Source organism: Ursus maritimus, assembly GCF_017311325.1.
Source record: "Ursus maritimus isolate PB19 chromosome X unlocalized genomic scaffold, ASM1731132v1 scaffold_X1, whole genome shotgun sequence".
In the NCBI taxonomy this organism is placed as follows: domain Eukaryota; kingdom Metazoa; phylum Chordata; class Mammalia; order Carnivora; family Ursidae; genus Ursus; species Ursus maritimus.
Genome location: NW_024423319.1, coordinates 46,271,361 through 46,281,116, shown reverse-complemented (window position 1 = coordinate 46,281,116; position 9,756 = coordinate 46,271,361). Strand labels below are relative to the sequence as shown.

At 38.9% G+C, this 9,756-nt stretch overlaps 1 protein-coding gene across 3 annotated transcripts in view; it reads right to left on the bottom strand.

The window, feature by feature from the left end:
* Positions 1 to 2,744: 2,744 nt before the first annotated feature.
* TRMT2B (tRNA methyltransferase 2 homolog B) overlaps positions 2,745 to 9,756 on the bottom strand; it is a 38,334-nt gene continuing 31,322 nt past the window's right edge. For all 3 annotated transcript variants that reach the window (XM_040630063.1, XM_040630068.1, XM_008701718.2), the window contains one exon: positions 2,745 to 3,239. The gene's annotated coding sequence lies outside the window, so the exon portion shown is untranslated. The remainder of the gene's footprint in view (positions 3,240 to 9,756) is intronic.

Sequence of the window (9,756 nt, the reverse complement as noted above, 5' to 3'; positions counted from 1 at the left end):
TGGAAGTTTTCATAATAAAGATGACAGAAGCATGATTCTAAATTCATCTTATAATAACACTCACAAAATTAGCAGGAAGCTGATTATCCACAGCCAATTCTACATTCCTTGGGGAATATCTAAATTAAAAACAGAAAGATAAGTAAAATTAGCCAGAAGAGGTAATGGAAAGTGCACTCCAAGCTGAGGAACAGAGTATGAAAAGGACCAGAATGGAAGAAATTTATCTTTTCCAGGGAAAGGCATTTAATGCATAGAGAAAAATTAGGCTGTCCAGATTATGAAGGGGCGTTGAGGGTACATCGAGAATTTTGGACTTTTTAGGGCACCTGAGTGGTTCAGTTGGTTGGGTGTCTGCATTTGGCTCAAGTCGTGGTCTTGGGGTCCTGGGATCAAGCCCTGTGTCAGGCTCCCTGCTCAGCAGGGAGTCTGCTTCTCCCTCCCCCTCTGCCCTTACCCCTCACTCATGCTCTCTCTCACTCTCTCTCAAATAAATAAATTAAACCTTTTTTAAAAAGAATTTTGGACTTTTTAAAAGCAGTAAGAAGCCAATGACAGATTTTAAGCACTGGAGAAACACAATGACATTGACATTTTAGAAAACTCACTATGGCTATAGAGAATGGAATGGATGGGGGCGAGAGTGGATACAGCAGCATCAGTTAAGAAGACGGCCTTTTGAGAGGCACCTGGGTGGCTCAATGGGTTAAGCATCTGCCTTCAGCTCAGGTCATGATGCCGGAGCCCAGGGATTGAGTCCTGCATCAGACTCCCTGCTCAGCGGGGAGTCTACTTCTCCCTCTGCCATTCACCTTGATTGTGCTCTCTCTCAAACAAATAAATAAAATCCTAAAAAAAAAAAAGAAGAAGAAGAAGAAGATAGCCTTTTGAGGGGCGCCTGGGTGGCTCAGTTGGTTAAGCGTTTGCCTTTGGCTCAGGTCATATTCCAGAGTCCTGGGATGGAGCCCCATGTCGGGCTCCCTGCTCATCGGGGAGTCTGCTTCTCCCTCTCCCTCTGCCTGCCACACCCCCTGCTTGTGCTCTCTCTCTCTCTCTCTCTCTCTCTCTCGCAAATAAATAATAAATAAAATCTTAAAAAAAAAGATGGCCTTTTGAGCAATGATGTGGTAAGAAACGATGGTAACCTATAGGGATGGAGACTTGGCGATGTGTTGGATGGGGGAAGGACAGAGAGGAGAGAAGGACTCAGATATAATTCCCAAGCTTTTGGCTTGAGTGACCGAGTAGATTAGTATATTCATCAAGACTGGGAATACAGGAGCAAGAACAAGTTTGGGGGGCAGATGTGAAGCATGCAACATTAGATATGTTGAGTTTGGAGCACCTAGAAGATATCTAGATGGAACCCCTTTTGTAGGCAGTTGGGTATGAGACTGAGAGAGCTAACTCTGGTTTCTGGCTTAGGTAACTAATAGATAGTTTTGCCATTTACAGATATGGGGAACAAAAGAGGAGAAGATAAAAAGTCGCTTCCCTATTACATAAAACAAAAAATAGGGAAATGAAAACTGCCATAAGTCAACACTTTTTTTTATCACTTTACATTATTTCCTTCTAGCATTTTTTTAAATGGATATGTATATGGTAGCTTTAACAGCCACATTTTTCTGAGAAGGAGGCTTCTCCAGAAGTATTTAGGATTGAGAAAAATACTAGTTGACCCAATATCATTTTGTAAATCAGATTTTTGTTCATGTCCTTAGGCTGTTAAAAGATTCAAAACACAATCTAAATTGTTGCACAAGTAACCAAGGACAACTCCAGAGTTGAAGAAATCATGGACTAGAGGGTGTCAGTTTCCATATCCAGTTTATTATAGTATATACTGGATCATTAGGGGATTCTGGAGCTTTCTGCGTCCATACTACATAGCACAATTATAGGTATTCAGTCTCTTCTTTGAAGATCTTCTTTGCCACAGTGTTTCTACTATAGCCAATTCTCCTCCCTTAGGTGAGAACTGATTGGTGCTATTGTTCCTACCATTTTTTTTTAAAGATTTTATTTATTTATTTGACAGAGATAGAGACAGCCAGCAAGAGAGGGAACACAAGCAGGGGGAGTGTGAGAGGAAGAAGCAGGCTCATAGCGGAGGAGCCTGATGTGGGGCTCGATCCCACAACGCCGGGATCACGCCCTGAGCCGAAGGCAGACGCCCAACCGCTGCGCCACCCAGGTGCCCCCTGTTCCTACCATTTTTAAAGGGTATTCTAGAACTTCAAAGCCTAGAAAACTCAAAGGAATAAAGCTCTGAGATCACTCAGTCACCCTGCAATCACATTATAGCTTACTCTGCTTTTTAAAAAAAACTAGATTTGCTTCTATTTCTAATCCTTGGCCACTTAATGAATGCAGAACATAGCTACCCAAATCAGCAAATACAGAGACCCAAGTCAATGTGTTGTTATGACCAGCTGCAGAGAAAAGCTCAGTTATGTTCTCTCCACACCACAGAGTCAGAGAGAGGAGATAAGACTGAACTAGGACCAAGGGAGGCATGACAGGCTGACAGCAAAAGGAAAGAACAGTCTAGATCCAGCGCCAAGGAGTGGCCACAACCAGGCCAACATTCGTGAAAGCAAAGGAACCTAAAAACTAAGGTTATAAATATGCATCAGATAGAAGGCCTGCTGTAGCTGACCCTTTAACAACACACATTTGAACTATGCAGATGGACTTAATAATGGATTTTTTTTTTCAATAAATACCATACAGTAAGTGTATTTTCTCAATAACATTTTATTTCCTCTAGCTTACTTTATTGTAAGAATACAACATATAATACATAGAACGTACAAAATATGTGTTAATTCACTGGTTCTGTTATCAGTAAGGCTTCCAATCAACAGCAGGCTAAGAGTAGTTAACTTTTTGAGGAGTCAAAAGGTATAGGTAGATTGTCGACTGTGTAGGGGGTCAGCAGCCCTAACCCACGTTGTTCAAGGGTCACCTATATATTCTTCCTGCTCGTGATCCAAATACTGGTTTCTCCAATAACGCTCTCAGGATCTGCAATGGAGCAAGATGCCAAACCTGGAAGGTACTAAAACTCCAGCCTTAATAAACAGCCTGCAGTCCCGTAGGAGGCTGCTTATCGGGTGAGGAGGAGCACCAGCTCACAGTGCAGGGTATGGGGGAACAGATCCACAGGCACGGCTTTTCTCAGGACAAAAGGCTCACCAAGAAGCTTCTTAGCAGAGTCTGGAGGACAGCACAGCCTGTAGACACAGATCATAGTATCAGTTCCTCGAAACCAAGGAGAACCTATAGGATCACCCCGTCTTAAAAATTAAGCCCTTCCCTGTGTTCCGACAGCCCCATATGTCACTCTCTGTAACAACATTAGTTAATTTAACTACCTGGGTTTTTTTTTTAACCATCTTTCACAGTGAAGTATAATCTTTTCAAGGGTGGAAATGAAGCTAAAACTACTTATTATTCATCTCTGTGTTCCCAGTTTGTGATACAGAGTTCAATAGTGCATAGAGCAAGCGGCCTAAGTCATATATTTTCTGTATGATTTGCACATGAAAATTAATAAATATTACTGAATTATTCTATTGAAATTTTTCAAAGTAGATTACTCTTTTTCCTTATTTCAAAGGCAGTCAAGCAAAAGTAAGCACAAAAATTCCCCTATAAACTCACCAAGGAGAACCACTGCTGACTTTCCAGGATATACCTTTCTAAATATGTATATTTAAATTGGTTTCTTAAAATGGAGTCCCACTGTACATATCGTACATACTGCTTTACAACCAGTTTCTTCAGTTCATCACAGAGCACATCCATCTCTCCACTACATGCCAGGCTACCTCACATTTATTGACTATATGGTATTTCATTAAATGTGCATACCATATTTATCTAATCCCTTACTATTGGAAATTTAAGCTGTTCCTAACACTTTGCTATTTGAAAAAGTCCTCCACGAATATCCTTAATAGTTATATCTTTGCACACATTTTTAGTTGTTTAGTAGAACTGCTGAGTTGAAGGGCCTATATGTTTGTAAGGCCCTAAGATATATACCACTAAACTGTTCTGAAAAAGATTGTGCCAATTTACTCTCAAACCAACAAAGCAAAAGAGTTGTTTCCCTGGCTGACTCTCAACAGTTTAAATAGCACTGTCCCACTGAAATCAGAACAAGACAAGATATTCACTAGTGCTTCTACAATGGAACATTTTCTAAAAATTTTTTGAAGATTTTATTTATTTCTTTGAGAGAGAGAGAGACAGAGAGACAGAGACAGAGGAAGAAAGAGAGAGTATACACAGAGGGAGAGGGAGAGGGAGAAGCAGACTCCCTGCTGAGTAGAAGAACCTGATGTGGGGCTTGATCCCAGGACCCTGAGATCATAATCTGAGCCAAAGGCAGATGCTTAACTGACTGGCTTTAGAGAATTATATAAGACTAGAGTAACTAAAGAGACATACCACATACTTGGACAGAAAAAATATTGTAAAGATTTCAATTCTCCCTAAATTAGTAAGTTCAATGTACTTCTAATCACAATCCCAAAAGGATATTTTTGATAAGTTAATTCTAGAGCTTTGTTAGAAAATAGCTGAAAATGTTAAAAGTATATATCCTTTAACTCAGCAACTCCACAACAGGAATTTATCTACTATATATACTATCACATACACTTATTCATCACATATACCTATACACTGCACATATGTACAAAGGTATATGTGCAAGGATATTCATTGCAACACTGTCATCCCAACAGAGTAGAAACAACCTTAAAATTCATGAGCAAGGGACTAGTTAAATGACATATTTATGTAAGTTAAAACTACATAGCCTATTTAAAAAATTAAGTAGACCTGTAAGTACTGATGCAGATTCTACATCATCGTAGAACAATCTCCAAAATCTAATGTTAAGTGAAAAGCATGGGGCAGAACAGTGTTTTAGTTCTATTTGTTAAAAAAAAAGAGAGAGAGAGAGAGGGATGGTATGTATACATACATGCATGTGTACACACATGCACACACACGAACTTGTATAGTCACAGAATATCTCTGATAGGCTACACAAGAAGCTGGTAAGAGTGGTGACATCTGAAGGATTAGGGGCCAGGAGTAAGAAATAGACTCATTTTATTCACTGCATACTCTTTTGTATTGTTTGAGTTTTTCTACCATATGCACGTACCGTCTTTTCAAAATAAATTTTCCTTACCTTTTTAAGGCCCTATTTATTGTTTTACTCACTGTGTTAGCAGAATCCTAGGTTTACTCTTAATCATTGTATTTTTAAATTTATTGACTTGCATAATAAATATTTTCATTATATTCAAAAGTGAGATAATATAAAAAGCTATTTGGTGAAGTCTCCTTCCCGGCTAGGACACCCACCTCCACAGTTCTTCCCGACCATAGATAGCTACTATTATCAGTTTCTTATATAAATTACCAGTTTCTCGATGCCTGCACAAATATAAATCCATATTCTCCTAATCTTTTGTCCTTTTTTACAAAGACAGTTTACTATTATATAAACAATTCTGCACACCTTACTATTTCCACTTAGTAACAGACCTTAGAACCAAAATCACAAGCCACAAAAGGAAATAGTCTGGACAGGGGCGCCTGGATGACTCAGTCATTAAGTGTCTGCCTTCAGCTTGGGTCAGGGTCCCAGGGTCCTGGGATCAAGCCCCACATCGGGCTCCCTGCTTGGTGGGGAGCCTGCTTCTCCCTCTCCTGCTTCCCCTGCTTGTGTTCCCTCTCTCACTGTTTCTCTCTCTGTCAAATAAATAAATAAAATCTTAAAAAAAAAAAAAAGAAAGAAGGAAAGAAAACAGTCTGGACAAATTGAAAACTAATACTCCTGGGGCGCCTGGGTGGATTAGTCAGTAAAGCATCTGCCTTCAGCTCAGGTCATGGTCTCAGGGTCCTGGGATCTCCCTGCTCAGCTGGGACTCTGCATCTCCCTCTTCCTCTCCCTCTGTGCGTACTCTCCCTCTCTCTCTCAAATAAATAAAATCTTTAAAAAAAAAGAAAATTAATACTCTTATGCTTCAAAGGACACCATCGAGAAAGTGAACAGAGAACCCACAGGAGACAATTTTGGCAAATCATGTATCCGATAAGGGACTTGTATCTAGAATATATTAAGAAATCTTAAAACAATAATAAAAAGACAATCCAATTAAAAAATGGGCAAAGGATCTGAATAGACATTTCTCCAAAGAAGATATACAAATGGACAATAAGCACATGAAAAAATGCCATCATCATTAGCCACTGAGGAAATAGAAATCAAAACCACAAGAACATACCACTTTTCACCCATTCGAATGAATATAATAAAACAGACAGTAACAAGAGTTGGTGAGGATGTCGGCAAATTGGAACCCTCACAGGCTGCTGGTGGAAATGTAAAATGGAACAGCTCTTTGGAAAACAGGCTGGCAGTTCCTCAAAAGGTTAACACAGAGTTACTACATGACCCGGCAATTCCACTCCTAGGTATCTACCCAAGAGAAATGAAAGCCTGTGTCCACACAAAAATTTGCACATGTTCATAGCAGCATTATTCACAAGAGGCAAAAAGTGGAAACAACCCAAATGTCTATCAGCTGACAGATGAATATATAAAATGTGATATATTGGGGCACCTGGGTGGCTCAGTTGGTTAAGTGGCTGCCTTCGGCTCGGGTCATGATCCCAGGGTCTTGGGATCGAGTCCCGCATCGGGCTTCCTGCTCAGTGAGGAGCCTGCTTCTCCCTCTCCTCTGCCCCCCCCCCCCGCTCGTGCTCTCTCGCTTTCTCTCTCTCAAATAAATTAAAAAATCTTTAAAAAAATAAAAAGAAAATGTGATATATCCATGAAGTGAAGTATTATTCAGCCGTAAAGGAATGAAACACTGATACATGCTACCACCATGCAAGGATGAACCTTGCATAAGTGAAAGAAGCCAGATGCAAAGAACTACATATTGTATGACTTCATTTGTATGAAGAGTGCAGAATAAGCAAATCCATAAAGACAGGAAAGTATATCAGTGGTTGCCTAAAGCCAGGGGATTAGGGAAAAATGGGGAGTAACAGGTAAGAGGTGCAGGGTTTCTTTTTGAAGTGATGAAAATGTTCTGGAAATAGTGGTGATGGCCACACAAGTCTGAGAACATACTAAAAAACACAGAATTATGCACTTTTAAAGAGACGAATTTTATATATGAATTATATCTCAATAACGCTGCTGTTCAAAAATAACACACCTTAGAGATCTTTCTAGATCTGTACAGAGACCATCTGCATTCCTCTTTATAGCAGCACAGTATTCCATTGTATGGACAGAGCATTGATGGTTTAACCAGTTCCCCACTGATGGACTTTTAAGATATTTCATTGCTTGCTGTTATAATATTATAATAAAGAACTTTGTATCTAGGTCATTTTACGTGTGTCACGTAAGATAAAGCCTCAGGAATGGAATTACTGATTTAAGGGGTATATATACATTTATAATCTATATTGCTAAATTTCCCTCCATAGGAATGGAACCAATTTACACTCTGACTAGTAATTTTTAGAATTCATGTTTCCTCTTAGTATTGCCAACAGTGTATTATCAAACTTTTGAACTTCTTTCTGCCCATCTGAGATGTAAAAAGTGGTATCTCGGTGTACATTTAATTTGCATTTCCATTATAATGGAAGAGACTGAGCATCCTTTCATGGTTCATAAACACACTTATATTTTCTTTCTTCTGTTCCTTTTTCCTTTTTCTTTTATTTCAAGCTTTTATTTAAATTCCAGTTAGCTAACTTACAGTGTAATATTAATTTTAGGAGTACAATTTAGTGATGCATCACTTACATTCAACACTCAGTGCTCATCACAAGTGCCCTCCTTAATCCCCATCATTCATTTAACCCATCTCCCTGCCCACCTCCCCTCCAGCAACGCTCCGTTTGTTCTCCATAGTTAAGAGTCTCTTTTATGGTTTGCCTCTCTCTTTTTCCCCCATGCTCATCTGTTTCATTTCTTAAATTCCACATATGAGTGAAATCATATGGTATTTGTCTTTTTCTAACTGACTTATTTCACTTAGCATAATACACTCTAGCTCCATCCATGTCATTGCAAATGGCAAGATTTCATTCTTTTGATGGCTGAATAATATTCCCGTGTGTGTATGTCTGCATGTGTGTGTATATACATCTATGCATGTATATATATATACATATGTATATATATACACACACACACACACACACACACACACATATACACATATACATATACGCTTCACAACTTCTTTATCCATTCATCAGTCAATGGACATTTGGGCTCTTTCCATAATTTGGCTATTAGTGATAATGCTGAAATAAACATCAGGGTGCATGTGTCCCTTCAAATCGCTACTTTTGTATCCTTTGGGTAAATACCTAGTAGTGCAATTCCTGGATCACAGGATAGTTCTATTTTTAACTTTCTGAGAAACCTCCATACTGTTTTCCACAGTGGCTTCACCTCTGTTTGTATTCCCACCAACAGTGTAAGAGGGTTCCCCTTTCTCCATATCTTTACCAACACCTGCCCTTTCCTGTGTTGTTAATTTTAGCCATTCTGACAGGACTGAGGTAATATCTCATTGCAGTTTTGATTTGCATTTCCCTGCTGAGGAGTGATGTTAAGCATCTTTCCATGTGTCTGTTGGCCATCTGCATGTCTTCTTTGGAAAAATGTCTATTCATGTCTTCTGCTCATTTCTTAACTGGATTATTTGTTTTTTGGGAGTTTGATAAGTTCTTTTTTTTAAAAGATTTTATTTATCCATTTCTCAGAGAGAGACAGACAGACAGAGAGAGAGACAGAGCAGAGGCAGGCGGGGAGCAGCAGACAAAATGGGAGAAGCAGGCTCCCCACTGAGCAAGGAGCCCGACATCGGACTCTATCCCAGGACCCCAGGATCATGACCTGAGCCGAAGGCAGCCGCCCAACTGACTGAGCCACCCAGGCATCCCAGATAAGTTCTTTATACATTTCAGATACTAACCCTTTGTCAGATGTCACTTTTTTTTTAAATCAATCTCTAGGAGTTTGTTATAAATTAAGGAAAAAAATCTTTATGATTTAAACTACAAATATTTTTCCAGTTTGTATATTGTCTCCCATCTTTGATTTTGGTGCTTTTTATCATGTAAGTTACTGATTTTTTAATGGTTTCATTGAGATATAATTCACATACCATACAGCTCACTCATTTATACTGTTCAGTGGTTTTCAGTATACTCAAAGAGTTGTGTGTCTATCAGAGCAATCAATTTTGGAATATTTTCATTAGCCCAAGAAGGTATCACACACTCCTTAGCCCTCACTCCCCATTTCTCTGCAACCCTCCAACCCTCAGCCTTAGGCAACCATAAAACTACTTTCTGTCTCTTGAGATCTGCCTAGTCTGGACATTTCCTACAAATGGAATCATAGAAGATGTGGCCCTTTGTGTCTGGCTTTTGGATACCTGTCCCTTATTAGATAAATGATTTGCAAATATTTTTTCCCATTCTATGAGTTGTCTTTTCACTTTCTTGATAAAGTTTTTTTAACAAAAAAAGAACATTTTTTAAACAAAAAAACAAAGTTTAAAAAAAAAACGAAAGTTTTTTTTAACTTTGATGATGTCCAATTATACACACACACATATTTGATACCTGTATTTTTTGTTGTTATTGTTGTTGCTTGGGTTTTTGATGTCATATCTAAGAAAG